The 24,212-nt window shown below is 55.9% G+C and overlaps 44 non-coding genes across 44 annotated transcripts; 33 read left to right on the top strand and 11 right to left on the bottom strand.

Moving 5' to 3' along the window:
- Positions 1-395: 395 nt before the first annotated feature.
- On the top strand, positions 396-465 carry Trnag-gcc. Its single transcript has one exon. It is a non-coding gene; the product is annotated as a tRNA-Gly (tRNA).
- A 375-nt stretch (positions 466-840) lies between these two features.
- On the top strand, positions 841-913 carry Trnam-cau. Its single transcript has one exon. It is a non-coding gene; the product is annotated as a tRNA-Met (tRNA).
- A 573-nt stretch (positions 914-1,486) lies between these two features.
- On the top strand, positions 1,487-1,561 carry Trnai-aau. The gene has a single exon. It is a non-coding gene; the product is annotated as a tRNA-Ile (tRNA).
- A 591-nt stretch (positions 1,562-2,152) lies between these two features.
- Positions 2,153-2,224, bottom strand: Trnaa-ugc. The gene has a single exon. It is a non-coding gene; the product is annotated as a tRNA-Ala (tRNA).
- A 340-nt stretch (positions 2,225-2,564) lies between these two features.
- Positions 2,565-2,635, top strand: Trnag-gcc. The gene has a single exon. It is a non-coding gene; the product is annotated as a tRNA-Gly (tRNA).
- Positions 2,636-3,010: 375 nt separating this feature from the next.
- Positions 3,011-3,083, top strand: Trnam-cau. Its single transcript has one exon. It is a non-coding gene; the product is annotated as a tRNA-Met (tRNA).
- Positions 3,084-3,656: 573 nt separating this feature from the next.
- Positions 3,657-3,731, top strand: Trnai-aau. Its single transcript has one exon. It is a non-coding gene; the product is annotated as a tRNA-Ile (tRNA).
- A 592-nt stretch (positions 3,732-4,323) lies between these two features.
- On the bottom strand, positions 4,324-4,395 carry Trnaa-ugc. The gene has a single exon. It is a non-coding gene; the product is annotated as a tRNA-Ala (tRNA).
- A 340-nt stretch (positions 4,396-4,735) lies between these two features.
- Positions 4,736-4,806, top strand: Trnag-gcc. The gene has a single exon. It is a non-coding gene; the product is annotated as a tRNA-Gly (tRNA).
- A 375-nt stretch (positions 4,807-5,181) lies between these two features.
- Trnam-cau lies at positions 5,182-5,254 on the top strand. The gene has a single exon. It is a non-coding gene; the product is annotated as a tRNA-Met (tRNA).
- Positions 5,255-5,827: 573 nt separating this feature from the next.
- Trnai-aau lies at positions 5,828-5,902 on the top strand. Its single transcript has one exon. It is a non-coding gene; the product is annotated as a tRNA-Ile (tRNA).
- A 592-nt stretch (positions 5,903-6,494) lies between these two features.
- On the bottom strand, positions 6,495-6,566 carry Trnaa-ugc. Its single transcript has one exon. It is a non-coding gene; the product is annotated as a tRNA-Ala (tRNA).
- Positions 6,567-6,906: 340 nt separating this feature from the next.
- On the top strand, positions 6,907-6,977 carry Trnag-gcc. Its single transcript has one exon. It is a non-coding gene; the product is annotated as a tRNA-Gly (tRNA).
- A 375-nt stretch (positions 6,978-7,352) lies between these two features.
- Trnam-cau lies at positions 7,353-7,425 on the top strand. Its single transcript has one exon. It is a non-coding gene; the product is annotated as a tRNA-Met (tRNA).
- Positions 7,426-7,998: 573 nt separating this feature from the next.
- On the top strand, positions 7,999-8,073 carry Trnai-aau. The gene has a single exon. It is a non-coding gene; the product is annotated as a tRNA-Ile (tRNA).
- A 592-nt stretch (positions 8,074-8,665) lies between these two features.
- Positions 8,666-8,737, bottom strand: Trnaa-ugc. The gene has a single exon. It is a non-coding gene; the product is annotated as a tRNA-Ala (tRNA).
- A 340-nt stretch (positions 8,738-9,077) lies between these two features.
- On the top strand, positions 9,078-9,148 carry Trnag-gcc. Its single transcript has one exon. It is a non-coding gene; the product is annotated as a tRNA-Gly (tRNA).
- Positions 9,149-9,523: 375 nt separating this feature from the next.
- Trnam-cau lies at positions 9,524-9,596 on the top strand. Its single transcript has one exon. It is a non-coding gene; the product is annotated as a tRNA-Met (tRNA).
- A 573-nt stretch (positions 9,597-10,169) lies between these two features.
- On the top strand, positions 10,170-10,244 carry Trnai-aau. The gene has a single exon. It is a non-coding gene; the product is annotated as a tRNA-Ile (tRNA).
- A 592-nt stretch (positions 10,245-10,836) lies between these two features.
- Positions 10,837-10,908, bottom strand: Trnaa-ugc. Its single transcript has one exon. It is a non-coding gene; the product is annotated as a tRNA-Ala (tRNA).
- A 340-nt stretch (positions 10,909-11,248) lies between these two features.
- Trnag-gcc lies at positions 11,249-11,319 on the top strand. Its single transcript has one exon. It is a non-coding gene; the product is annotated as a tRNA-Gly (tRNA).
- Positions 11,320-11,694: 375 nt separating this feature from the next.
- On the top strand, positions 11,695-11,767 carry Trnam-cau. Its single transcript has one exon. It is a non-coding gene; the product is annotated as a tRNA-Met (tRNA).
- Positions 11,768-12,340: 573 nt separating this feature from the next.
- On the top strand, positions 12,341-12,415 carry Trnai-aau. Its single transcript has one exon. It is a non-coding gene; the product is annotated as a tRNA-Ile (tRNA).
- Positions 12,416-13,007: 592 nt separating this feature from the next.
- Positions 13,008-13,079, bottom strand: Trnaa-ugc. Its single transcript has one exon. It is a non-coding gene; the product is annotated as a tRNA-Ala (tRNA).
- A 340-nt stretch (positions 13,080-13,419) lies between these two features.
- Trnag-gcc lies at positions 13,420-13,490 on the top strand. Its single transcript has one exon. It is a non-coding gene; the product is annotated as a tRNA-Gly (tRNA).
- Positions 13,491-13,865: 375 nt separating this feature from the next.
- Positions 13,866-13,938, top strand: Trnam-cau. Its single transcript has one exon. It is a non-coding gene; the product is annotated as a tRNA-Met (tRNA).
- A 573-nt stretch (positions 13,939-14,511) lies between these two features.
- Positions 14,512-14,586, top strand: Trnai-aau. The gene has a single exon. It is a non-coding gene; the product is annotated as a tRNA-Ile (tRNA).
- A 592-nt stretch (positions 14,587-15,178) lies between these two features.
- On the bottom strand, positions 15,179-15,250 carry Trnaa-ugc. The gene has a single exon. It is a non-coding gene; the product is annotated as a tRNA-Ala (tRNA).
- A 340-nt stretch (positions 15,251-15,590) lies between these two features.
- On the top strand, positions 15,591-15,661 carry Trnag-gcc. Its single transcript has one exon. It is a non-coding gene; the product is annotated as a tRNA-Gly (tRNA).
- A 375-nt stretch (positions 15,662-16,036) lies between these two features.
- Trnam-cau lies at positions 16,037-16,109 on the top strand. The gene has a single exon. It is a non-coding gene; the product is annotated as a tRNA-Met (tRNA).
- A 573-nt stretch (positions 16,110-16,682) lies between these two features.
- On the top strand, positions 16,683-16,757 carry Trnai-aau. The gene has a single exon. It is a non-coding gene; the product is annotated as a tRNA-Ile (tRNA).
- Positions 16,758-17,349: 592 nt separating this feature from the next.
- Trnaa-ugc lies at positions 17,350-17,421 on the bottom strand. The gene has a single exon. It is a non-coding gene; the product is annotated as a tRNA-Ala (tRNA).
- Positions 17,422-17,761: 340 nt separating this feature from the next.
- Trnag-gcc lies at positions 17,762-17,832 on the top strand. Its single transcript has one exon. It is a non-coding gene; the product is annotated as a tRNA-Gly (tRNA).
- Positions 17,833-18,207: 375 nt separating this feature from the next.
- Positions 18,208-18,280, top strand: Trnam-cau. The gene has a single exon. It is a non-coding gene; the product is annotated as a tRNA-Met (tRNA).
- A 573-nt stretch (positions 18,281-18,853) lies between these two features.
- Trnai-aau lies at positions 18,854-18,928 on the top strand. The gene has a single exon. It is a non-coding gene; the product is annotated as a tRNA-Ile (tRNA).
- Positions 18,929-19,520: 592 nt separating this feature from the next.
- Trnaa-ugc lies at positions 19,521-19,592 on the bottom strand. Its single transcript has one exon. It is a non-coding gene; the product is annotated as a tRNA-Ala (tRNA).
- A 340-nt stretch (positions 19,593-19,932) lies between these two features.
- Positions 19,933-20,003, top strand: Trnag-gcc. Its single transcript has one exon. It is a non-coding gene; the product is annotated as a tRNA-Gly (tRNA).
- Positions 20,004-20,378: 375 nt separating this feature from the next.
- On the top strand, positions 20,379-20,451 carry Trnam-cau. Its single transcript has one exon. It is a non-coding gene; the product is annotated as a tRNA-Met (tRNA).
- A 573-nt stretch (positions 20,452-21,024) lies between these two features.
- Positions 21,025-21,099, top strand: Trnai-aau. The gene has a single exon. It is a non-coding gene; the product is annotated as a tRNA-Ile (tRNA).
- A 592-nt stretch (positions 21,100-21,691) lies between these two features.
- Trnaa-ugc lies at positions 21,692-21,763 on the bottom strand. Its single transcript has one exon. It is a non-coding gene; the product is annotated as a tRNA-Ala (tRNA).
- A 340-nt stretch (positions 21,764-22,103) lies between these two features.
- On the top strand, positions 22,104-22,174 carry Trnag-gcc. The gene has a single exon. It is a non-coding gene; the product is annotated as a tRNA-Gly (tRNA).
- A 375-nt stretch (positions 22,175-22,549) lies between these two features.
- Trnam-cau lies at positions 22,550-22,622 on the top strand. The gene has a single exon. It is a non-coding gene; the product is annotated as a tRNA-Met (tRNA).
- A 573-nt stretch (positions 22,623-23,195) lies between these two features.
- Positions 23,196-23,270, top strand: Trnai-aau. Its single transcript has one exon. It is a non-coding gene; the product is annotated as a tRNA-Ile (tRNA).
- Positions 23,271-23,862: 592 nt separating this feature from the next.
- On the bottom strand, positions 23,863-23,934 carry Trnaa-ugc. Its single transcript has one exon. It is a non-coding gene; the product is annotated as a tRNA-Ala (tRNA).
- Between the last annotated feature and the right edge of the window lie 278 nt (positions 23,935-24,212).

Here is a 24,212-nt window from a genome sequence, read left to right as displayed (position 1 = left end):
AACCCGGATCAACTGCTTGCAAGGCAACTATGCTGACCTTTACACCACCACCGCACAACCGGGCGCCCCCACGCCGCGCTGTGTCGGCTTCCCGCCAGTCGGCAGCGGCCGAAGGTGATCGTAGCCCTAGGCGCATTACGAGGTAGGCTAGGGGAGCACATGCAGATGCATTCGCACGGCGTATCCATGCACATTTCGCACCCTTTGGCAAGAGTCGGCGCCGGCGACGCAAGAGGGACGCAGAGGACGGCGTTCTGGCGGCATTTTTAGGCAGTACAGTGCAGGATTCAGCGTCTGCAGCATTTTCTCGACAGAATGCTACGGCGCTTGACGGCAGTCCCACGTTATCTCGAGACATCTGCTCGGGAAGCAGCGAAAGATTGCTACTGGTCTGAGCATCGGTGGTTCAGTGGTAGAATGCTCGCCTGCCACGCGGGCGGCCCGGGTTCGATTCCGGCCGATGCATCGTTTTGCTTTTCCCGCGGTGCCGTGTGGCTTGCGCGCTTGAGATGCACGATCCACAAGAATGTATAGCGGGATTCCCTTGAGAAGAACCGAGAACGCAGCACGCGCGGTTCCCCACTCAGACGCTCGCGTCATGTTCTGCGGACTGGCGTCGGCCTGGCCTCACAAGTTGCTGTGTCCAGGTGCCTCCGAGGCAATGAACTTGAACGACGGGGAGTACTGCCCATCGTTGCAAAAGCTGCAGCACCACCACAATCAACTGGGCCGGCAATGCACGTGTAGCAACAGAACACGTTATCCACCAAGTAGTGTATCTCTGCGTCTAACAATGGGTACGCTACTTGCCCAGTTCCCAGGACCAACGGTCCGTCCCGTGCCTCGGTAGCGCAGTAGTCAGCGCGTAAGTCTCATAATTTTAAGGTCGTGAGTTCGATCCTCACCCGGGGCATTTAATTTTCTGTGACTCACGGTGGTGCTGTCGCTAGGGCTCGAACTTATTTCTTGTTTGTTATCCACAACGTTTCAACGCTTCAGAGAGAAAATTTATACTTCCTGTTATTGATACTGACAGCTTTCCTTTTCCTCTTCTCCCAGTAGAGCATGAAGCCAAAAGCATTGCTCTGAGACTTTTGAGGTGCGCGCCTTGCCAGCCAGTATGCGCAATGACGTTCGCAAAGAGAGAAGGGTGCCGACACGGGCCTCGGCACGAAATGTGCGAGAGACCATCCGATCCGTCGAACGGACGCCCAAATCCGGTGAGATCTAGTGGCTAGGATGCCTGGCTATCACCCCGGAGGCCCGGGCTCGATTGCCGGTACCGGAACGGAATTTTTTCCACACGAATCGTCTCAAGTTTCAGCAGTGCGTGCTGCCGTTTCCCGTCCTGCTCGCAGTACAGCTACTGTTTCGTGACCGCCAGCAGAACATAGACGGGCGAAGCAGACACACGGTGACCCTAGAAGTGGCGTGTGGCTTCATGCGACGTGTTTCCAGCGTAGGGCTGAGCAACCGTCCGCGTCGAGGCCCGTTAGCTCAGTTGGTTAGAGCGTCGTGCTAATAACGCGAAGGTCGTGGTGTTCGATCCCCCCACGGGCCAGTAGGCTTTTACTACTACGAAAAGGCAGCGCCGATTTCAGCTGGCGAGTGTGATGACCAAAAGATCATCGCCGTGCGTGGACGTTGGCAGAGGATCCGAACCCGACTCGTCGGGAAGCGCTGCAGCATTCGCTCGGCAATGGTCACAATATGTTGAATACGCTGGTTCTCATACGGCAAAGAGAAATGAAAGAAAATGCCCGATTGCCGACGTGTAACAACTTTGGCCCTTGTCAGTGCTTGGGCGGGTGACCGCATGGGAACACAGGGTACTGTTGGCAATTTTGCTTCCTATTTTTCTTTCTCCTTTGTTTTCGCAGCTGCAGACCGATTCAGTGAGGGAGACGCCACCGTGAAATGAAGGGGCGTGCTGTGTGTCCACCGCCTCGCCTCTCCCTGCCTCTCTCAGTCGTTTCTCGTGCTTGTCGTTTTGATATAGGCCGACTGGAGAGCGTCAGCTCTCGCGTCAGCTGAGCAAAGTCGAGACAAGTCGAGACACACTGTAGGCTGGTCTGCAGCGAGTAAGAGGGAGAAAGAACATTAATTTAACGGCGCGTGGCAAAAGTACTCATACGCAAAGCTGAAAGCCTGCTGCGGTGGCCGGGAATCGAACCCGGATCAACTGCTTGCAAGGCAACTATGCTGACCTTTACACCACCACCGCACAACCGGGCGCCCCCACGCCGCGCTGTGTCGGCTTCCCGCCAGTCGGCAGCGGCCGAAGGTGATCGTAGCCCTAGGCGCATTACGAGGTAGGCTAGGGGAGCACATGCAGATGCATTCGCACGGCGTATCCATGCACATTTCGCACCCTTTGGCAAGAGTCGGCGCCGGCGACGCAAGAGGACGCAGAGGACGGCGTTCTGGCGGCATTTTTAGGCAGTACAGTGCAGGATTCAGCGTCTGCAGCATTTTCTCGACAGAATGCTACGGCGCTTGACGGCAGTCCCACGTTATCTCGAGACATCTGCTCGGGAAGCAGCGAAAGATTGCTACTGGTCTGAGCATCGGTGGTTCAGTGGTAGAATGCTCGCCTGCCACGCGGGCGGCCCGGGTTCGATTCCCGGCCGATGCATCGTTTTGCTTTTCCCGCGGTGCCGTGTGGCTTGCGCGCTTGAGATGCACGATCCACAAGAATGTATAGCGGGATTCCCTTGAGAAGAACCGAGAACGCAGCACGCGCGGTTCCCCACTCAGACGCTCGCGTCATGTTCTGCGGACTGGCGTCGGCCTGGCCTCACAAGTTGCTGTGTCCAGGTGCCTCCGAGGCAATGAACTTGAACGACGGGGAGTACTGCCCATCGTTGCAAAAGCTGCAGCACCACCACAATCAACTGGGCCGGCAATGCACGTGTAGCAACAGAACACGTTATCCACCAAGTAGTGTATCTCTGCGTCTAACAATGGGTACGCTACTTGCCCAGTTCCCAGGACCAACGGTCCGCCCCGTGCCTCGGTAGCGCAGTAGTCAGCGCGTAAGTCTCATAATTTTAAGGTCGTGAGTTCGATCCTCACCCGGGGCATTTAATTTTCTGTGACTCACGGTGGTGCTGTCGCTAGGGCTCGAACTTATTTCTTGTTTGTTATCCACAACGTTTCAACGCTTCAGAGAGAAAATTTATACTTCCTGTTATTGATACTGACAGCTTTCCTTTTCCTCTTCTCCCAGTAGAGCATGAAGCCAAAAGCATTGCTCTGAGACTTTTGAGGTGCGCGCCTTGCCAGCCAGTATGCGCAATGACGTTCGCAAAGAGAGAATGGTGCCGACACGGGCCTCGGCACGAAATGTGCGAGAGACCATCCGATCCGTCGAACGGACGCCCAAATCCGGTGAGATCTAGTGGCTAGGATGCCTGGCTATCACCCCGGAGGCCCGGGCTCGATTGCCGGTACCGGAACGGAATTTTTTCCACACGAATCGTCTCAAGTTTCAGCAGTGCGTGCTGCCGTTTCCCGTCCTGCTCGCAGTACAGCTACTGTTTCGTGACCGCCAGCAGAACATAGACGGGCGAAGCAGACACACGGTGACCCTAGAAGTGGCGTGTGGCTTCATGCGACGTGTTTCCAGCGTAGGGCTGAGCAACCGTCCGCGTCGAGGCCCGTTAGCTCAGTTGGTTAGAGCGTCGTGCTAATAACGCGAAGGTCGTGGTGTTCGATCCCCCCACGGGCCAGTAGGCTTTTACTACTACGAAAAGGCAGCGCCGATTTCAGCTGGCGAGTGTGATGACCAAAAGATCATCGCCGTGCGTGGACGTTGGCAGAGGATCCGAACCCGACTCGTCGGGAAGCGCTGCAGCATTCGCTCGGCAATGGTCACAATATGTTGAATACGCTGGTTCTCATACGGCAAAGAGAAAATGAAAGAAAATGCCCGATTGCCGACGTGTAACAACTTTGGCCCTTGTCAGTGCTTGGGCGGGTGACCGCATGGGAACACAGGGTACTGTTGGCAATTTTGCTTCCTATTTTTCTTTCTCCTTTGTTTTCGCAGCTGCAGACCGATTCAGTGAGGGAGACGCCACCGTGAAATGAAGGGGCGTGCTGTGTGTCCACCGCCTCGCCTCTCCCTGCCTCTCTCAGTCGTTTCTCGTGCTTGTCGTTTTGATATAGGCCGACTGGAGAGCGTCAGCTCTCGCGTCAGCTGAGCAAAGTCGAGACAAGTCGAGACACACTGTAGGCTGGTCTGCAGCGAGTAAGAGGGAGAAAGAACATTAATTTAACGGCGCGTGGCAAAAGTACTCATACGCAAAGCTGAAAGCCTGCTGCGGTGGCCGGGAATCGAACCCGGATCAACTGCTTGCAAGGCAACTATGCTGACCTTTACACCACCACCGCACAACCGGGCGCCCCCACGCCGCGCTGTGTCGGCTTCCCGCCAGTCGGCAGCGGCCGAAGGTGATCGTAGCCCTAGGCGCATTACGAGGTAGGCTAGGGGAGCACATGCAGATGCATTCGCACGGCGTATCCATGCACATTTCGCACCCTTTGGCAAGAGTCGGCGCCGGCGACGCAAGAGGACGCAGAGGACGGCGTTCTGGCGGCATTTTTAGGCAGTACAGTGCAGGATTCAGCGTCTGCAGCATTTTCTCGACAGAATGCTACGGCGCTTGACGGCAGTCCCACGTTATCTCGAGACATCTGCTCGGGAAGCAGCGAAAGATTGCTACTGGTCTGAGCATCGGTGGTTCAGTGGTAGAATGCTCGCCTGCCACGCGGGCGGCCCGGGTTCGATTCCCGGCCGATGCATCGTTTTGCTTTTCCCGCGGTGCCGTGTGGCTTGCGCGCTTGAGATGCACGATCCACAAGAATGTATAGCGGGATTCCCTTGAGAAGAACCGAGAACGCAGCACGCGCGGTTCCCCACTCAGACGCTCGCGTCATGTTCTGCGGACTGGCGTCGGCCTGGCCTCACAAGTTGCTGTGTCCAGGTGCCTCCGAGGCAATGAACTTGAACGACGGGGAGTACTGCCCATCGTTGCAAAAGCTGCAGCACCACCACAATCAACTGGGCCGGCAATGCACGTGTAGCAACAGAACACGTTATCCACCAAGTAGTGTATCTCTGCGTCTAACAATGGGTACGCTACTTGCCCAGTTCCCAGGACCAACGGTCCGCCCCGTGCCTCGGTAGCGCAGTAGTCAGCGCGTAAGTCTCATAATTTTAAGGTCGTGAGTTCGATCCTCACCCGGGGCATTTAATTTTCTGTGACTCACGGTGGTGCTGTCGCTAGGGCTCGAACTTATTTCTTGTTTGTTATCCACAACGTTTCAACGCTTCAGAGAGAAAATTTATACTTCCTGTTATTGATACTGACAGCTTTCCTTTTCCTCTTCTCCCAGTAGAGCATGAAGCCAAAAGCATTGCTCTGAGACTTTTGAGGTGCGCGCCTTGCCAGCCAGTATGCGCAATGACGTTCGCAAAGAGAGAATGGTGCCGACACGGGCCTCGGCACGAAATGTGCGAGAGACCATCCGATCCGTCGAACGGACGCCCAAATCCGGTGAGATCTAGTGGCTAGGATGCCTGGCTATCACCCCGGAGGCCCGGGCTCGATTGCCGGTACCGGAACGGAATTTTTTCCACACGAATCGTCTCAAGTTTCAGCAGTGCGTGCTGCCGTTTCCCGTCCTGCTCGCAGTACAGCTACTGTTTCGTGACCGCCAGCAGAACATAGACGGGCGAAGCAGACACACGGTGACCCTAGAAGTGGCGTGTGGCTTCATGCGACGTGTTTCCAGCGTAGGGCTGAGCAACCGTCCGCGTCGAGGCCCGTTAGCTCAGTTGGTTAGAGCGTCGTGCTAATAACGCGAAGGTCGTGGTGTTCGATCCCCCCACGGGCCAGTAGGCTTTTACTACTACGAAAAGGCAGCGCCGATTTCAGCTGGCGAGTGTGATGACCAAAAGATCATCGCCGTGCGTGGACGTTGGCAGAGGATCCGAACCCGACTCGTCGGGAAGCGCTGCAGCATTCGCTCGGCAATGGTCACAATATGTTGAATACGCTGGTTCTCATACGGCAAAGAGAAAATGAAAGAAAATGCCCGATTGCCGACGTGTAACAACTTTGGCCCTTGTCAGTGCTTGGGCGGGTGACCGCATGGGAACACAGGGTACTGTTGGCAATTTTGCTTCCTATTTTTCTTTCTCCTTTGTTTTCGCAGCTGCAGACCGATTCAGTGAGGGAGACGCCACCGTGAAATGAAGGGGCGTGCTGTGTGTCCACCGCCTCGCCTCTCCCTGCCTCTCTCAGTCGTTTCTCGTGCTTGTCGTTTTGATATAGGCCGACTGGAGAGCGTCAGCTCTCGCGTCAGCTGAGCAAAGTCGAGACAAGTCGAGACACACTGTAGGCTGGTCTGCAGCGAGTAAGAGGGAGAAAGAACATTAATTTAACGGCGCGTGGCAAAAGTACTCATACGCAAAGCTGAAAGCCTGCTGCGGTGGCCGGGAATCGAACCCGGATCAACTGCTTGCAAGGCAACTATGCTGACCTTTACACCACCACCGCACAACCGGGCGCCCCCACGCCGCGCTGTGTCGGCTTCCCGCCAGTCGGCAGCGGCCGAAGGTGATCGTAGCCCTAGGCGCATTACGAGGTAGGCTAGGGGAGCACATGCAGATGCATTCGCACGGCGTATCCATGCACATTTCGCACCCTTTGGCAAGAGTCGGCGCCGGCGACGCAAGAGGACGCAGAGGACGGCGTTCTGGCGGCATTTTTAGGCAGTACAGTGCAGGATTCAGCGTCTGCAGCATTTTCTCGACAGAATGCTACGGCGCTTGACGGCAGTCCCACGTTATCTCGAGACATCTGCTCGGGAAGCAGCGAAAGATTGCTACTGGTCTGAGCATCGGTGGTTCAGTGGTAGAATGCTCGCCTGCCACGCGGGCGGCCCGGGTTCGATTCCCGGCCGATGCATCGTTTTGCTTTTCCCGCGGTGCCGTGTGGCTTGCGCGCTTGAGATGCACGATCCACAAGAATGTATAGCGGGATTCCCTTGAGAAGAACCGAGAACGCAGCACGCGCGGTTCCCCACTCAGACGCTCGCGTCATGTTCTGCGGACTGGCGTCGGCCTGGCCTCACAAGTTGCTGTGTCCAGGTGCCTCCGAGGCAATGAACTTGAACGACGGGGAGTACTGCCCATCGTTGCAAAAGCTGCAGCACCACCACAATCAACTGGGCCGGCAATGCACGTGTAGCAACAGAACACGTTATCCACCAAGTAGTGTATCTCTGCGTCTAACAATGGGTACGCTACTTGCCCAGTTCCCAGGACCAACGGTCCGTCCCGTGCCTCGGTAGCGCAGTAGTCAGCGCGTAAGTCTCATAATTTTAAGGTCGTGAGTTCGATCCTCACCCGGGGCATTTAATTTTCTGTGACTCACGGTGGTGCTGTCGCTAGGGCTCGAACTTATTTCTTGTTTGTTATCCACAACGTTTCAACGCTTCAGAGAGAAAATTTATACTTCCTGTTATTGATACTGACAGCTTTCCTTTTCCTCTTCTCCCAGTAGAGCATGAAGCCAAAAGCATTGCTCTGAGACTTTTGAGGTGCGCGCCTTGCCAGCCAGTATGCGCAATGACGTTCGCAAAGAGAGAAGGGTGCCGACACGGGCCTCGGCACGAAATGTGCGAGAGACCATCCGATCCGTCGAACGGACGCCCAAATCCGGTGAGATCTAGTGGCTAGGATGCCTGGCTATCACCCCGGAGGCCCGGGCTCGATTGCCGGTACCGGAACGGAATTTTTTCCACACGAATCGTCTCAAGTTTCAGCAGTGCGTGCTGCCGTTTCCCGTCCTGCTCGCAGTACAGCTACTGTTTCGTGACCGCCAGCAGAACATAGACGGGCGAAGCAGACACACGGTGACCCTAGAAGTGGCGTGTGGCTTCATGCGACGTGTTTCCAGCGTAGGGCTGAGCAACCGTCCGCGTCGAGGCCCGTTAGCTCAGTTGGTTAGAGCGTCGTGCTAATAACGCGAAGGTCGTGGTGTTCGATCCCCCCACGGGCCAGTAGGCTTTTACTACTACGAAAAGGCATCGCCGATTTCAGCTGGCGAGTGTGATGACCAAAAGATCATCGCCGTGCGTGGACGTTGGCAGAGGATCCGAACCCGACTCGTCGGGAAGCGCTGCAGCATTCGCTCGGCAATGGTCACAATATGTTGAATACGCTGGTTCTCATACGGCAAAGAGAAAATGAAAGAAAATGCCCGATTGCCGACGTGTAACAACTTTGGCCCTTGTCAGTGCTTGGGCGGGTGACCGCATGGGAACACAGGGTACTGTTGGCAATTTTGCTTCCTATTTTTCTTTCTCCTTTGTTTTCGCAGCTGCAGACCGATTCAGTGAGGGAGACGCCACCGTGAAATGAAGGGGCGTGCTGTGTGTCCACCGCCTCGCCTCTCCCTGCCTCTCTCAGTCGTTTCTCGTGCTTGTCGTTTTGATATAGGCCGACTGGAGAGCGTCAGCTCTCGCGTCAGCTGAGCAAAGTCGAGACAAGTCGAGACACACTGTAGGCTGGTCTGCAGCGAGTAAGAGGGAGAAAGAACATTAATTTAACGGCGCGTGGCAAAAGTACTCATACGCAAAGCTGAAAGCCTGCTGCGGTGGCCGGGAATCGAACCCGGATCAACTGCTTGCAAGGCAACTATGCTGACCTTTACACCACCACCGCACAACCGGGCGCCCCCACGCCGCGCTGTGTCGGCTTCCCGCCAGTCGGCAGCGGCCGAAGGTGATCGTAGCCCTAGGCGCATTACGAGGTAGGCTAGGGGAGCACATGCAGATGCATTCGCACGGCGTATCCATGCACATTTCGCACCCTTTGGCAAGAGTCGGCGCCGGCGACGCAAGAGGACGCAGAGGACGGCGTTCTGGCGGCATTTTTAGGCAGTACAGTGCAGGATTCAGCGTCTGCAGCATTTTCTCGACAGAATGCTACGGCGCTTGACGGCAGTCCCACGTTATCTCGAGACATCTGCTCGGGAAGCAGCGAAAGATTGCTACTGGTCTGAGCATCGGTGGTTCAGTGGTAGAATGCTCGCCTGCCACGCGGGCGGCCCGGGTTCGATTCCCGGCCGATGCATCGTTTTGCTTTTCCCGCGGTGCCGTGTGGCTTGCGCGCTTGAGATGCACGATCCACAAGAATGTATAGCGGGATTCCCTTGAGAAGAACCGAGAACGCAGCACGCGCGGTTCCCCACTCAGACGCTCGCGTCATGTTCTGCGGACTGGCGTCGGCCTGGCCTCACAAGTTGCTGTGTCCAGGTGCCTCCGAGGCAATGAACTTGAACGACGGGGAGTACTGCCCATCGTTGCAAAAGCTGCAGCACCACCACAATCAACTGGGCCGGCAATGCACGTGTAGCAACAGAACACGTTATCCACCAAGTAGTGTATCTCTGCGTCTAACAATGGGTACGCTACTTGCCCAGTTCCCAGGACCAACGGTCCGTCCCGTGCCTCGGTAGCGCAGTAGTCAGCGCGTAAGTCTCATAATTTTAAGGTCGTGAGTTCGATCCTCACCCGGGGCATTTAATTTTCTGTGACTCACGGTGGTGCTGTCGCTAGGGCTCGAACTTATTTCTTGTTTGTTATCCACAACGTTTCAACGCTTCAGAGAGAAAATTTATACTTCCTGTTATTGATACTGACAGCTTTCCTTTTCCTCTTCTCCCAGTAGAGCATGAAGCCAAAAGCATTGCTCTGAGACTTTTGAGGTGCGCGCCTTGCCAGCCAGTATGCGCAATGACGTTCGCAAAGAGAGAAGGGTGCCGACACGGGCCTCGGCACGAAATGTGCGAGAGACCATCCGATCCGTCGAACGGACGCCCAAATCCGGTGAGATCTAGTGGCTAGGATGCCTGGCTATCACCCCGGAGGCCCGGGCTCGATTGCCGGTACCGGAACGGAATTTTTTCCACACGAATCGTCTCAAGTTTCAGCAGTGCGTGCTGCCGTTTCCCGTCCTGCTCGCAGTACAGCTACTGTTTCGTGACCGCCAGCAGAACATAGACGGGCGAAGCAGACACACGGTGACCCTAGAAGTGGCGTGTGGCTTCATGCGACGTGTTTCCAGCGTAGGGCTGAGCAACCGTCCGCGTCGAGGCCCGTTAGCTCAGTTGGTTAGAGCGTCGTGCTAATAACGCGAAGGTCGTGGTGTTCGATCCCCCCACGGGCCAGTAGGCTTTTACTACTACGAAAAGGCAGCGCCGATTTCAGCTGGCGAGTGTGATGACCAAAAGATCATCGCCGTGCGTGGACGTTGGCAGAGGATCCGAACCCGACTCGTCGGGAAGCGCTGCAGCATTCGCTCGGCAATGGTCACAATATGTTGAATACGCTGGTTCTCATACGGCAAAGAGAAAATGAAAGAAAATGCCCGATTGCCGACGTGTAACAACTTTGGCCCTTGTCAGTGCTTGGGCGGGTGACCGCATGGGAACACAGGGTACTGTTGGCAATTTTGCTTCCTATTTTTCTTTCTCCTTTGTTTTCGCAGCTGCAGACCGATTCAGTGAGGGAGACGCCACCGTGAAATGAAGGGGCGTGCTGTGTGTCCACCGCCTCGCCTCTCCCTGCCTCTCTCAGTCGTTTCTCGTGCTTGTCGTTTTGATATAGGCCGACTGGAGAGCGTCAGCTCTCGCGTCAGCTGAGCAAAGTCGAGACAAGTCGAGACACACTGTAGGCTGGTCTGCAGCGAGTAAGAGGGAGAAAGAACATTAATTTAACGGCGCGTGGCAAAAGTACTCATACGCAAAGCTGAAAGCCTGCTGCGGTGGCCGGGAATCGAACCCGGATCAACTGCTTGCAAGGCAACTATGCTGACCTTTACACCACCACCGCACAACCGGGCGCCCCCACGCCGCGCTGTGTCGGCTTCCCGCCAGTCGGCAGCGGCCGAAGGTGATCGTAGCCCTAGGCGCATTACGAGGTAGGCTAGGGGAGCACATGCAGATGCATTCGCACGGCGTATCCATGCACATTTCGCACCCTTTGGCAAGAGTCGGCGCCGGCGACGCAAGAGGACGCAGAGGACGGCGTTCTGGCGGCATTTTTAGGCAGTACAGTGCAGGATTCAGCGTCTGCAGCATTTTCTCGACAGAATGCTACGGCGCTTGACGGCAGTCCCACGTTATCTCGAGACATCTGCTCGGGAAGCAGCGAAAGATTGCTACTGGTCTGAGCATCGGTGGTTCAGTGGTAGAATGCTCGCCTGCCACGCGGGCGGCCCGGGTTCGATTCCCGGCCGATGCATCGTTTTGCTTTTCCCGCGGTGCCGTGTGGCTTGCGCGCTTGAGATGCACGATCCACAAGAATGTATAGCGGGATTCCCTTGAGAAGAACCGAGAACGCAGCACGCGCGGTTCCCCACTCAGACGCTCGCGTCATGTTCTGCGGACTGGCGTCGGCCTGGCCTCACAAGTTGCTGTGTCCAGGTGCCTCCGAGGCAATGAACTTGAACGACGGGGAGTACTGCCCATCGTTGCAAAAGCTGCAGCACCACCACAATCAACTGGGCCGGCAATGCACGTGTAGCAACAGAACACGTTATCCACCAAGTAGTGTATCTCTGCGTCTAACAATGGGTACGCTACTTGCCCAGTTCCCAGGACCAACGGTCCGTCCCGTGCCTCGGTAGCGCAGTAGTCAGCGCGTAAGTCTCATAATTTTAAGGTCGTGAGTTCGATCCTCACCCGGGGCATTTAATTTTCTGTGACTCACGGTGGTGCTGTCGCTAGGGCTCGAACTTATTTCTTGTTTGTTATCCACAACGTTTCAACGCTTCAGAGAGAAAATTTATACTTCCTGTTATTGATACTGACAGCTTTCCTTTTCCTCTTCTCCCAGTAGAGCATGAAGCCAAAAGCATTGCTCTGAGACTTTTGAGGTGCGCGCCTTGCCAGCCAGTATGCGCAATGACGTTCGCAAAGAGAGAAGGGTGCCGACACGGGCCTCGGCACGAAATGTGCGAGAGACCATCCGATCCGTCGAACGGACGCCCAAATCCGGTGAGATCTAGTGGCTAGGATGCCTGGCTATCACCCCGGAGGCCCGGGCTCGATTGCCGGTACCGGAACGGAATTTTTTCCACACGAATCGTCTCAAGTTTCAGCAGTGCGTGCTGCCGTTTCCCGTCCTGCTCGCAGTACAGCTACTGTTTCGTGACCGCCAGCAGAACATAGACGGGCGAAGCAGACACACGGTGACCCTAGAAGTGGCGTGTGGCTTCATGCGACGTGTTTCCAGCGTAGGGCTGAGCAACCGTCCGCGTCGAGGCCCGTTAGCTCAGTTGGTTAGAGCGTCGTGCTAATAACGCGAAGGTCGTGGTGTTCGATCCCCCCACGGGCCAGTAGGCTTTTACTACTACGAAAAGGCATCGCCGATTTCAGCTGGCGAGTGTGATGACCAAAAGATCATCGCCGTGCGTGGACGTTGGCAGAGGATCCGAACCCGACTCGTCGGGAAGCGCTGCAGCATTCGCTCGGCAATGGTCACAATATGTTGAATACGCTGGTTCTCATACGGCAAAGAGAAAATGAAAGAAAATGCCCGATTGCCGACGTGTAACAACTTTGGCCCTTGTCAGTGCTTGGGCGGGTGACCGCATGGGAACACAGGGTACTGTTGGCAATTTTGCTTCCTATTTTTCTTTCTCCTTTGTTTTCGCAGCTGCAGACCGATTCAGTGAGGGAGACGCCACCGTGAAATGAAGGGGCGTGCTGTGTGTCCACCGCCTCGCCTCTCCCTGCCTCTCTCAGTCGTTTCTCGTGCTTGTCGTTTTGATATAGGCCGACTGGAGAGCGTCAGCTCTCGCGTCAGCTGAGCAAAGTCGAGACAAGTCGAGACACACTGTAGGCTGGTCTGCAGCGAGTAAGAGGGAGAAAGAACATTAATTTAACGGCGCGTGGCAAAAGTACTCATACGCAAAGCTGAAAGCCTGCTGCGGTGGCCGGGAATCGAACCCGGATCAACTGCTTGCAAGGCAACTATGCTGACCTTTACACCACCACCGCACAACCGGGCGCCCCCACGCCGCGCTGTGTCGGCTTCCCGCCAGTCGGCAGCGGCCGAAGGTGATCGTAGCCCTAGGCGCATTACGAGGTAGGCTAGGGGAGCACATGCAGATGCATTCGCACGGCGTATCCATGCACATTTCGCACCCTTTGGCAAGAGTCGGCGCCGGCGACGCAAGAGGACGCAGAGGACGGCGTTCTGGCGGCATTTTTAGGCAGTACAGTGCAGGATTCAGCGTCTGCAGCATTTTCTCGACAGAATGCTACGGCGCTTGACGGCAGTCCCACGTTATCTCGAGACATCTGCTCGGGAAGCAGCGAAAGATTGCTACTGGTCTGAGCATCGGTGGTTCAGTGGTAGAATGCTCGCCTGCCACGCGGGCGGCCCGGGTTCGATTCCCGGCCGATGCATCGTTTTGCTTTTCCCGCGGTGCCGTGTGGCTTGCGCGCTTGAGATGCACGATCCACAAGAATGTATAGCGGGATTCCCTTGAGAAGAACCGAGAACGCAGCACGCGCGGTTCCCCACTCAGACGCTCGCGTCATGTTCTGCGGACTGGCGTCGGCCTGGCCTCACAAGTTGCTGTGTCCAGGTGCCTCCGAGGCAATGAACTTGAACGACGGGGAGTACTGCCCATCGTTGCAAAAGCTGCAGCACCACCACAATCAACTGGGCCGGCAATGCACGTGTAGCAACAGAACACGTTATCCACCAAGTAGTGTATCTCTGCGTCTAACAATGGGTACGCTACTTGCCCAGTTCCCAGGACCAACGGTCCGCCCCGTGCCTCGGTAGCGCAGTAGTCAGCGCGTAAGTCTCATAATTTTAAGGTCGTGAGTTCGATCCTCACCCGGGGCATTTAATTTTCTGTGACTCACGGTGGTGCTGTCGCTAGGGCTCGAACTTATTTCTTGTTTGTTATCCACAACGTTTCAACGCTTCAGAGAGAAAATTTATACTTCCTGTTATTGATACTGACAGCTTTCCTTTTCCTCTTCTCCCAGTAGAGCATGAAGCCAAAAGCATTGCTCTGAGACTTTTGAGGTGCGCGCCTTGCCAGCCAGTATGCGCAATGACGTTCGCAAAGAGAGAATGGTGCCGACACGGGCCTCGGCACGAAATGTGCGAGAGACCATCCGATCCGTCGAACGGACGCCCAAATCCGGTGAGATCTAGTGGCTAGGATGCCTGGCTATCACCCCGGAGGCCCGGGCTCGATTGCCGGTACCGGAACGGAATTTTTTCCACACGAATCGTCTCAAGTTTCAGCAGTGCGTGCTGCCGTTTCCCGTCCTGCTCGCAGTACAGCTACTGTTTCGTGACCGCCAGCAGAACATAGACGGGCGAAGCAGACACACGGTGACCCTAGAAGTGGCGTGTGGCTTCATGCGACGTGTTTCCAGCGTAGGGCTGAGCAACCGTCCGCGTCGAGGCCCGTTAGCTCAGTTGGTTAGAGCGTCGTGCTAATAACGCGAAGGTCGTGGTGTTCGATCCCCCCACGGGCCAGTAGGCTTTTACTACTACGAAAAGGCAGCGCCGATTTCAGCTGGCGAGTGTGATGACCAAAAGATCATCGCCGTGCGTGGACGTTGGCAGAGGATCCGAACCCGACTCGTCGGGAAGCGCTGCAGCATTCGCTCGGCAATGGTCACAATATGTTGAATACGCTGGTTCTCATACGGCAAAGAGAAAATGAAAGAAAATGCCCGATTGCCGACGTGTAACAACTTTGGCCCTTGTCAGTGCTTGGGCGGGTGACCGCATGGGAACACAGGGTACTGTTGGCAATTTTGCTTCCTATTTTTCTTTCTCCTTTGTTTTCGCAGCTGCAGACCGATTCAGTGAGGGAGACGCCACCGTGAAATGAAGGGGCGTGCTGTGTGTCCACCGCCTCGCCTCTCCCTGCCTCTCTCAGTCGTTTCTCGTGCTTGTCGTTTTGATATAGGCCGACTGGAGAGCGTCAGCTCTCGCGTCAGCTGAGCAAAGTCGAGACAAGTCGAGACACACTGTAGGCTGGTCTGCAGCGAGTAAGAGGGAGAAAGAACATTAATTTAACGGCGCGTGGCAAAAGTACTCATACGCAAAGCTGAAAGCCTGCTGCGGTGGCCGGGAATCGAACCCGGATCAACTGCTTGCAAGGCAACTATGCTGACCTTTACACCACCACCGCACAACCGGGCGCCCCCACGCCGCGCTGTGTCGGCTTCCCGCCAGTCGGCAGCGGCCGAAGGTGATCGTAGCCCTAGGCGCATTACGAGGTAGGCTAGGGGAGCACATGCAGATGCATTCGCACGGCGTATCCATGCACATTTCGCACCCTTTGGCAAGAGTCGGCGCCGGCGACGCAAGAGGACGCAGAGGACGGCGTTCTGGCGGCATTTTTAGGCAGTACAGTGCAGGATTCAGCGTCTGCAGCATTTTCTCGACAGAATGCTACGGCGCTTGACGGCAGTCCCACGTTATCTCGAGACATCTGCTCGGGAAGCAGCGAAAGATTGCTACTGGTCTGAGCATCGGTGGTTCAGTGGTAGAATGCTCGCCTGCCACGCGGGCGGCCCGGGTTCGATTCCCGGCCGATGCATCGTTTTGCTTTTCCCGCGGTGCCGTGTGGCTTGCGCGCTTGAGATGCACGATCCACAAGAATGTATAGCGGGATTCCCTTGAGAAGAACCGAGAACGCAGCACGCGCGGTTCCCCACTCAGACGCTCGCGTCATGTTCTGCGGACTGGCGTCGGCCTGGCCTCACAAGTTGCTGTGTCCAGGTGCCTCCGAGGCAATGAACTTGAACGACGGGGAGTACTGCCCATCGTTGCAAAAGCTGCAGCACCACCACAATCAACTGGGCCGGCAATGCACGTGTAGCAACAGAACACGTTATCCACCAAGTAGTGTATCTCTGCGTCTAACAATGGGTACGCTACTTGCCCAGTTCCCAGGACCAACGGTCCGTCCCGTGCCTCGGTAGCGCAGTAGTCAGCGCGTAAGTCTCATAATTTTAAGGTCGTGAGTTCGATCCTCACCCGGGGCATTTAATTTTCTGTGACTCACGGTGGTGCTGTCGCTAGGGCTCGAACTTATTTCTTGTTTGTTATCCACAACGTTTCAACGCTTCAGAGAGAAAATTTATACTTCCTGTTATTGATACTGACAGCTTTCCTTTTCCTCTTCTCCCAGTAGAGCATGAAGCCAAAAGCATTGCTCTGAGACTTTTGAGGTGCGCGCCTTGCCAGCCAGTATGCGCAATGACGTTCGCAAAGAGAGAAGGGTGCCGACACGGGCCTCGGCACGAAATGTGCGAGAGACCATCCGATCCGTCGAACGGACGCCCAAATCCGGTGAGATCTAGTGGCTAGGATGCCTGGCTATCACCCCGGAGGCCCGGGCTCGATTGCCGGTACCGGAACGGAATTTTTTCCACACGAATCGTCTCAAGTTTCAGCAGTGCGTGCTGCCGTTTCCCGTCCTGCTCGCAGTACAGCTACTGTTTCGTGACCGCCAGCAGAACATAGACGGGCGAAGCAGACACACGGTGACCCTAGAAGTGGCGTGTGGCTTCATGCGACGTGTTTCCAGCGTAGGGCTGAGCAACCGTCCGCGTCGAGGCCCGTTAGCTCAGTTGGTTAGAGCGTCGTGCTAATAACGCGAAGGTCGTGGTGTTCGATCCCCCCACGGGCCAGTAGGCTTTTACTACTACGAAAAGGCATCGCCGATTTCAGCTGGCGAGTGTGATGACCAAAAGATCATCGCCGTGCGTGGACGTTGGCAGAGGATCCGAACCCGACTCGTCGGGAAGCGCTGCAGCATTCGCTCGGCAATGGTCACAATATGTTGAATACGCTGGTTCTCATACGGCAAAGAGAAAATGAAAGAAAATGCCCGATTGCCGACGTGTAACAACTTTGGCCCTTGTCAGTGCTTGGGCGGGTGACCGCATGGGAACACAGGGTACTGTTGGCAATTTTGCTTCCTATTTTTCTTTCTCCTTTGTTTTCGCAGCTGCAGACCGATTCAGTGAGGGAGACGCCACCGTGAAATGAAGGGGCGTGCTGTGTGTCCACCGCCTCGCCTCTCCCTGCCTCTCTCAGTCGTTTCTCGTGCTTGTCGTTTTGATATAGGCCGACTGGAGAGCGTCAGCTCTCGCGTCAGCTGAGCAAAGTCGAGACAAGTCGAGACACACTGTAGGCTGGTCTGCAGCGAGTAAGAGGGAGAAAGAACATTAATTTAACGGCGCGTGGCAAAAGTACTCATACGCAAAGCTGAAAGCCTGCTGCGGTGGCCGGGAATCGAACCCGGATCAACTGCTTGCAAGGCAACTATGCTGACCTTTACACCACCACCGCACAACCGGGCGCCCCCACGCCGCGCTGTGTCGGCTTCCCGCCAGTCGGCAGCGGCCGAAGGTGATCGTAGCCCTAGGCGCATTACGAGGTAGGCTAGGGGAGCACATGCAGATGCATTCGCACGGCGTATCCATGCACATTTCGCACCCTTTGGCAAGAGTCGGCGCCGGCGACGCAAGAGGACGCAGAGGACGGCGTTCTGGCGGCATTTTTAGGCAGTACAGTGCAGGATTCAGCGTCTGCAGCATTTTCTCGACAGAATGCTACGGCGCTTGACGGCAGTCCCACGTTATCTCGAGACATCTGCTCGGGAAGCAGCGAAAGATTGCTACTGGTCTGAGCATCGGTGGTTCAGTGGTAGAATGCTCGCCTGCCACGCGGGCGGCCCGGGTTCGATTCCCGGCCGATGCATCGTTTTGCTTTTCCCGCGGTGCCGTGTGGCTTGCGCGCTTGAGATGCACGATCCACAAGAATGTATAGCGGGATTCCCTTGAGAAGAACCGAGAACGCAGCACGCGCGGTTCCCCACTCAGACGCTCGCGTCATGTTCTGCGGACTGGCGTCGGCCTGGCCTCACAAGTTGCTGTGTCCAGGTGCCTCCGAGGCAATGAACTTGAACGACGGGGAGTACTGCCCATCGTTGCAAAAGCTGCAGCACCACCACAATCAACTGGGCCGGCAATGCACGTGTAGCAACAGAACACGTTATCCACCAAGTAGTGTATCTCTGCGTCTAACAATGGGTACGCTACTTGCCCAGTTCCCAGGACCAACGGTCCGCCCCGTGCCTCGGTAGCGCAGTAGTCAGCGCGTAAGTCTCATAATTTTAAGGTCGTGAGTTCGATCCTCACCCGGGGCATTTAATTTTCTGTGACTCACGGTGGTGCTGTCGCTAGGGCTCGAACTTATTTCTTGTTTGTTATCCACAACGTTTCAACGCTTCAGAGAGAAAATTTATACTTCCTGTTATTGATACTGACAGCTTTCCTTTTCCTCTTCTCCCAGTAGAGCATGAAGCCAAAAGCATTGCTCTGAGACTTTTGAGGTGCGCGCCTTGCCAGCCAGTATGCGCAATGACGTTCGCAAAGAGAGAATGGTGCCGACACGGGCCTCGGCACGAAATGTGCGAGAGACCATCCGATACGTCGAACGGACGCCCAAATCCGGTGAGATCTAGTGGCTAGGATGCCTGGCTATCACCCCGGAGGCCCGGGCTCGATTGCCGGTACCGGAACGGAATTTTTTCCACACGAATCGTCTCAAGTTTCAGCAGTGCGTGCTGCCGTTTCCCGTCCTGCTCGCAGTACAGCTACTGTTTCGTGACCGCCAGCAGAACATAGACGGGCGAAGCAGACACACGGTGACCCTAGAAGTGGCGTGTGGCTTCATGCGACGTGTTTCCAGCGTAGGGCTGAGCAACCGTCCGCGTCGAGGCCCGTTAGCTCAGTTGGTTAGAGCGTCGTGCTAATAACGCGAAGGTCGTGGTGTTCGATCCCCCCACGGGCCAGTAGGCTTTTACTACTACGAAAAGGCAGCGCCGATTTCAGCTGGCGAGTGTGATGACCAAAAGATCATCGCCGTGCGTGGACGTTGGCAGAGGATCCGAACCCGACTCGTCGGGAAGCGCTGCAGCATTCGCTCGGCAATGGTCACAATATGTTGAATACGCTGGTTCTCATACGGCAAAGAGAAAATGAAAGAAAATGCCCGATTGCCGACGTGTAACAACTTTGGCCCTTGTCAGTGCTTGGGCGGGTGACCGCATGGGAACACAGGGTACTGTTGGCAATTTTGCTTCCTATTTTTCTTTCTCCTTTGTTTTCGCAGCTGCAGACCGATTCAGTGAGGGAGACGCCACCGTGAAATGAAGGGGCGTGCTGTGTGTCCACCGCCTCGCCTCTCCCTGCCTCTCTCAGTCGTTTCTCGTGCTTGTCGTTTTGATATAGGCCGACTGGAGAGCGTCAGCTCTCGCGTCAGCTGAGCAAAGTCGAGACAAGTCGAGACACACTGTAGGCTGGTCTGCAGCGAGTAAGAGGGAGAAAGAACATTAATTTAACGGCGCGTGGCAAAAGTACTCATACGCAAAGCTGAAAGCCTGCTGCGGTGGCCGGGAATCGAACCCGGATCAACTGCTTGCAAGGCAACTATGCTGACCTTTACACCACCACCGCACAACCGGGCGCCCCCACGCCGCGCTGTGTCGGCTTCCCGCCAGTCGGCAGCGGCCGAAGGTGATCGTAGCCCTAGGCGCATTACGAGGTAGGCTAGGGGAGCACATGCAGATGCATTCGCACGGCGTATCCATGCACATTTCGCACCCTTTGGCAAGAGTCGGCGCCGGCGACGCAAGAGGACGCAGAGGACGGCGTTCTGGCGGCATTTTTAGGCAGTACAGTGCAGGATTCAGCGTCTGCAGCATTTTCTCGACAGAATGCTACGGCGCTTGACGGCAGTCCCACGTTATCTCGAGACATCTGCTCGGGAAGCAGCGAAAGATTGCTACTGGTCTGAGCATCGGTGGTTCAGTGGTAGAATGCTCGCCTGCCACGCGGGCGGCCCGGGTTCGATTCCCGGCCGATGCATCGTTTTGCTTTTCCCGCGGTGCCGTGTGGCTTGCGCGCTTGAGATGCACGATCCACAAGAATGTATAGCGGGATTCCCTTGAGAAGAACCGAGAACGCAGCACGCGCGGTTCCCCACTCAGACGCTCGCGTCATGTTCTGCGGACTGGCGTCGGCCTGGCCTCACAAGTTGCTGTGTCCAGGTGCCTCCGAGGCAATGAACTTGAACGACGGGGAGTACTGCCCATCGTTGCAAAAGCTGCAGCACCACCACAATCAACTGGGCCGGCAATGCACGTGTAGCAACAGAACACGTTATCCACCAAGTAGTGTATCTCTGCGTCTAACAATGGGTACGCTACTTGCCCAGTTCCCAGGACCAACGGTCCGTCCCGTGCCTCGGTAGCGCAGTAGTCAGCGCGTAAGTCTCATAATTTTAAGGTCGTGAGTTCGATCCTCACCCGGGGCATTTAATTTTCTGTGACTCACGGTGGTGCTGTCGCTAGGGCTCGAACTTATTTCTTGTTTGTTATCCACAACGTTTCAACGCTTCAGAGAGAAAATTTATACTTCCTGTTATTGATACTGACAGCTTTCCTTTTCCTCTTCTCCCAGTAGAGCATGAAGCCAAAAGCATTGCTCTGAGACTTTTGAGGTGCGCGCCTTGCCAGCCAGTATGCGCAATGACGTTCGCAAAGAGAGAAGGGTGCCGACACGGGCCTCGGCACGAAATGTGCGAGAGACCATCCGATCCGTCGAACGGACGCCCAAATCCGGTGAGATCTAGTGGCTAGGATGCCTGGCTATCACCCCGGAGGCCCGGGCTCGATTGCCGGTACCGGAACGGAATTTTTTCCACACGAATCGTCTCAAGTTTCAGCAGTGCGTGCTGCCGTTTCCCGTCCTGCTCGCAGTACAGCTACTGTTTCGTGACCGCCAGCAGAACATAGACGGGCGAAGCAGACACACGGTGACCCTAGAAGTGGCGTGTGGCTTCATGCGACGTGTTTCCAGCGTAGGGCTGAGCAACCGTCCGCGTCGAGGCCCGTTAGCTCAGTTGGTTAGAGCGTCGTGCTAATAACGCGAAGGTCGTGGTGTTCGATCCCCCCACGGGCCAGTAGGCTTTTACTACTACGAAAAGGCAGCGCCGATTTCAGCTGGCGAGTGTGATGACCAAAAGATCATCGCCGTGCGTGGACGTTGGCAGAGGATCCGAACCCGACTCGTCGGGAAGCGCTGCAGCATTCGCTCGGCAATGGTCACAATATGTTGAATACGCTGGTTCTCATACGGCAAAGAGAAAATGAAAGAAAATGCCCGATTGCCGACGTGTAACAACTTTGGCCCTTGTCAGTGCTTGGGCGGGTGACCGCATGGGAACACAGGGTACTGTTGGCAATTTTGCTTCCTATTTTTCTTTCTCCTTTGTTTTCGCAGCTGCAGACCGATTCAGTGAGGGAGACGCCACCGTGAAATGAAGGGGCGTGCTGTGTGTCCACCGCCTCGCCTCTCCCTGCCTCTCTCAGTCGTTTCTCGTGCTTGTCGTTTTGATATAGGCCGACTGGAGAGCGTCAGCTCTCGCGTCAGCTGAGCAAAGTCGAGACAAGTCGAGACACACTGTAGGCTGGTCTGCAGCGAGTAAGAGGGAGAAAGAACATTAATTTAACGGCGCGTGGCAAAAGTACTCATACGCAAAGCTGAAAGCCTGCTGCGGTGGCCGGGAATCGAACCCGGATCAACTGCTTGCAAGGCAACTATGCTGACCTTTACACCACCACCGCACAACCGGGCGCCCCCACGCCGCGCTGTGTCGGCTTCCCGCCAGTCGGCAGCGGCCGAAGGTGATCGTAGCCCTAGGCGCATTACGAGGTAGGCTAGGGGAGCACATGCAGATGCATTCGCACGGCGTATCCATGCACATTTCGCACCCTTTGGCAAGAGTCGGCGCCGGCGACGCAAGAGGACGCAGAGGACGGCGTTCTGGCGGCATTTTTAGGCAGTACAGTGCAGGATTCAGCGTCTGCAGCATTTTCTCGACAGAATGCTACGGCGCTTGACGGCAGTCCCACGTTATCTCGAGACATCTGCTCGGGAAGCAGCGAAAGATTGCTACTGGTCTGAGCATCGGTGGTTCAGTGGTAGAATGCTCGCCTGCCACGCGGGCGGCCCGGGTTCGATTCCCGGCCGGTGCATCGTTTTGCTTTTCCCGCGGTGCCGTGTGGCTTGCGCGCTTGAGATGCACGATCCACAAGAATGTATAGCGGGATTCCCTTGAGAAGAACCGAGAACGCAGCACGCGCGGTTCCCCACTCAGACGCTCGCGTCATGTTCTGCGGACTGGCGTCGGCCTGGCCTCACAAGTTGCTGTGTCCAGGTGCCTCCGAGGCAATGAACTTGAACGACGGGGAGTACTGCCCATCGTTGCAAAAGCTGCAGCACCACCACAATCAACTGGGCCGGCAATGCACGTGTAGCAACAGAACACGTTATCCACCAAGTAGTGTATCTCTGCGTCTAACAATGGGTACGCTACTTGCCCAGTTCCCAGGACCAACGGTCCGTCCCGTGCCTCGGTAGCGCAGTAGTCAGCGCGTAAGTCTCATAATTTTAAGGTCGTGAGTTCGATCCTCACCCGGGGCATTTAATTTTCTGTGACTCACGGTGGTGCTGTCGCTAGGGCTCGAACTTATTTCTTGTTTGTTATCCACAACGTTTCAACGCTTCAGAGAGAAAATTTATACTTCCTGTTATTGATACTGACAGCTTTCCTTTTCCTCTTCTCCCAGTAGAGCATGAAGCCAAAAGCATTGCTCTGAGACTTTTGAGGTGCGCGCCTTGCCAGCCAGTATGCGCAATGACGTTCGCAAAGAGAGAAGGGTGCCGACACGGGCCTCGGCACGAAATGTGCGAGAGACCATCCGATCCGTCGAACGGACGCCCAAATCCGGTGAGATCTAGTGGCTAGGATGCCTGGCTATCACCCCGGAGGCCCGGGCTCGATTGCCGGTACCGGAACGGAATTTTTTCCACACGAATCGTCTCAAGTTTCAGCAGTGCGTGCTGCCGTTTCCCGTCCTGCTCGCAGTACAGCTACTGTTTCGTGACCGCCAGCAGAACATAGACGGGCGAAGCAGACACACGGTGACCCTAGAAGTGGCGTGTGGCTTCATGCGACGTGTTTCCAGCGTAGGGCTGAGCAACCGTCCGCGTCGAGGCCCGTTAGCTCAGTTGGTTAGAGCGTCGTGCTAATAACGCGAAGGTCGTGGTGTTCGATCCCCCCACGGGCCAGTAGGCTTTTACTACTACGAAAAGGCAGCGCCGATTTCAGCTGGCGAGTGTGATGACCAAAAGATCATCGCCGTGCGTGGACGTTGGCAGAGGATCCGAACCCGACTCGTCGGGAAGCGCTGCAGCATTCGCTCGGCAATGGTCACAATATGTTGAATACGCTGGTTCTCATACGGCAAAGAGAAAATGAAAGAAAATGCCCGATTGCCGACGTGTAACAACTTTGGCCCTTGTCAGTGCTTGGGCGGGTGACCGCATGGGAACACAGGGTACTGTTGGCAATTTTGCTTCCTATTTTTCTTTCTCCTTTGTTTTCGCAGCTGCAGACCGATTCAGTGAGGGAGACGCCACCGTGAAATGAAGGGGCGTGCTGTGTGTCCACCGCCTCGCCTCTCCCTGCCTCTCTCAGTCGTTTCTCGTGCTTGTCGTTTTGATATAGGCCGACTGGAGAGCGTCAGCTCTCGCGTCAGCTGAGCAAAGTCGAGACAAGTCGAGACACACTGTAGGCTGGTCTGCAGCGAGTAAGAGGGAGAAAGAACATTAATTTAACGGCGCGTGGCAAAAGTACTCATACGCAAAGCTGAAAGCCTGCTGCGGTGGCCGGGAATCGAACCCGGATCAACTGCTTGCAAGGCAACTATGCTGACCTTTACACCACCACCGCACAACCGGGCGCCCCCACGCCGCGCTGTGTCGGCTTCCCGCCAGTCGGCAGCGGCCGAAGGTGATCGTAGCCCTAGGCGCATTACGAGGTAGGCTAGGGGAGCACATGCAGATGCATTCGCACGGCGTATCCATGCACATTTCGCACCCTTTGGCAAGAGTCGGCGCCGGCGACGCAAGAGGACGCAGAGGACGGCGTTCTGGCGGCATTTTTAGGCAGTACAGTGCAGGATTCAGCGTCTGCAGCATTTTCTCGACAGAATGCTACGGCGCTTGACG

This window comes from Schistocerca piceifrons, unplaced genomic scaffold, assembly GCF_021461385.2.
Source record: "Schistocerca piceifrons isolate TAMUIC-IGC-003096 unplaced genomic scaffold, iqSchPice1.1 HiC_scaffold_572, whole genome shotgun sequence".
Lineage (NCBI taxonomy): Eukaryota > Metazoa > Arthropoda > Insecta > Orthoptera > Acrididae > Schistocerca > Schistocerca piceifrons.
Note: the sequence above shows the minus strand (reverse complement) of the source record. Positions and strands in the feature narration are given on the sequence as shown.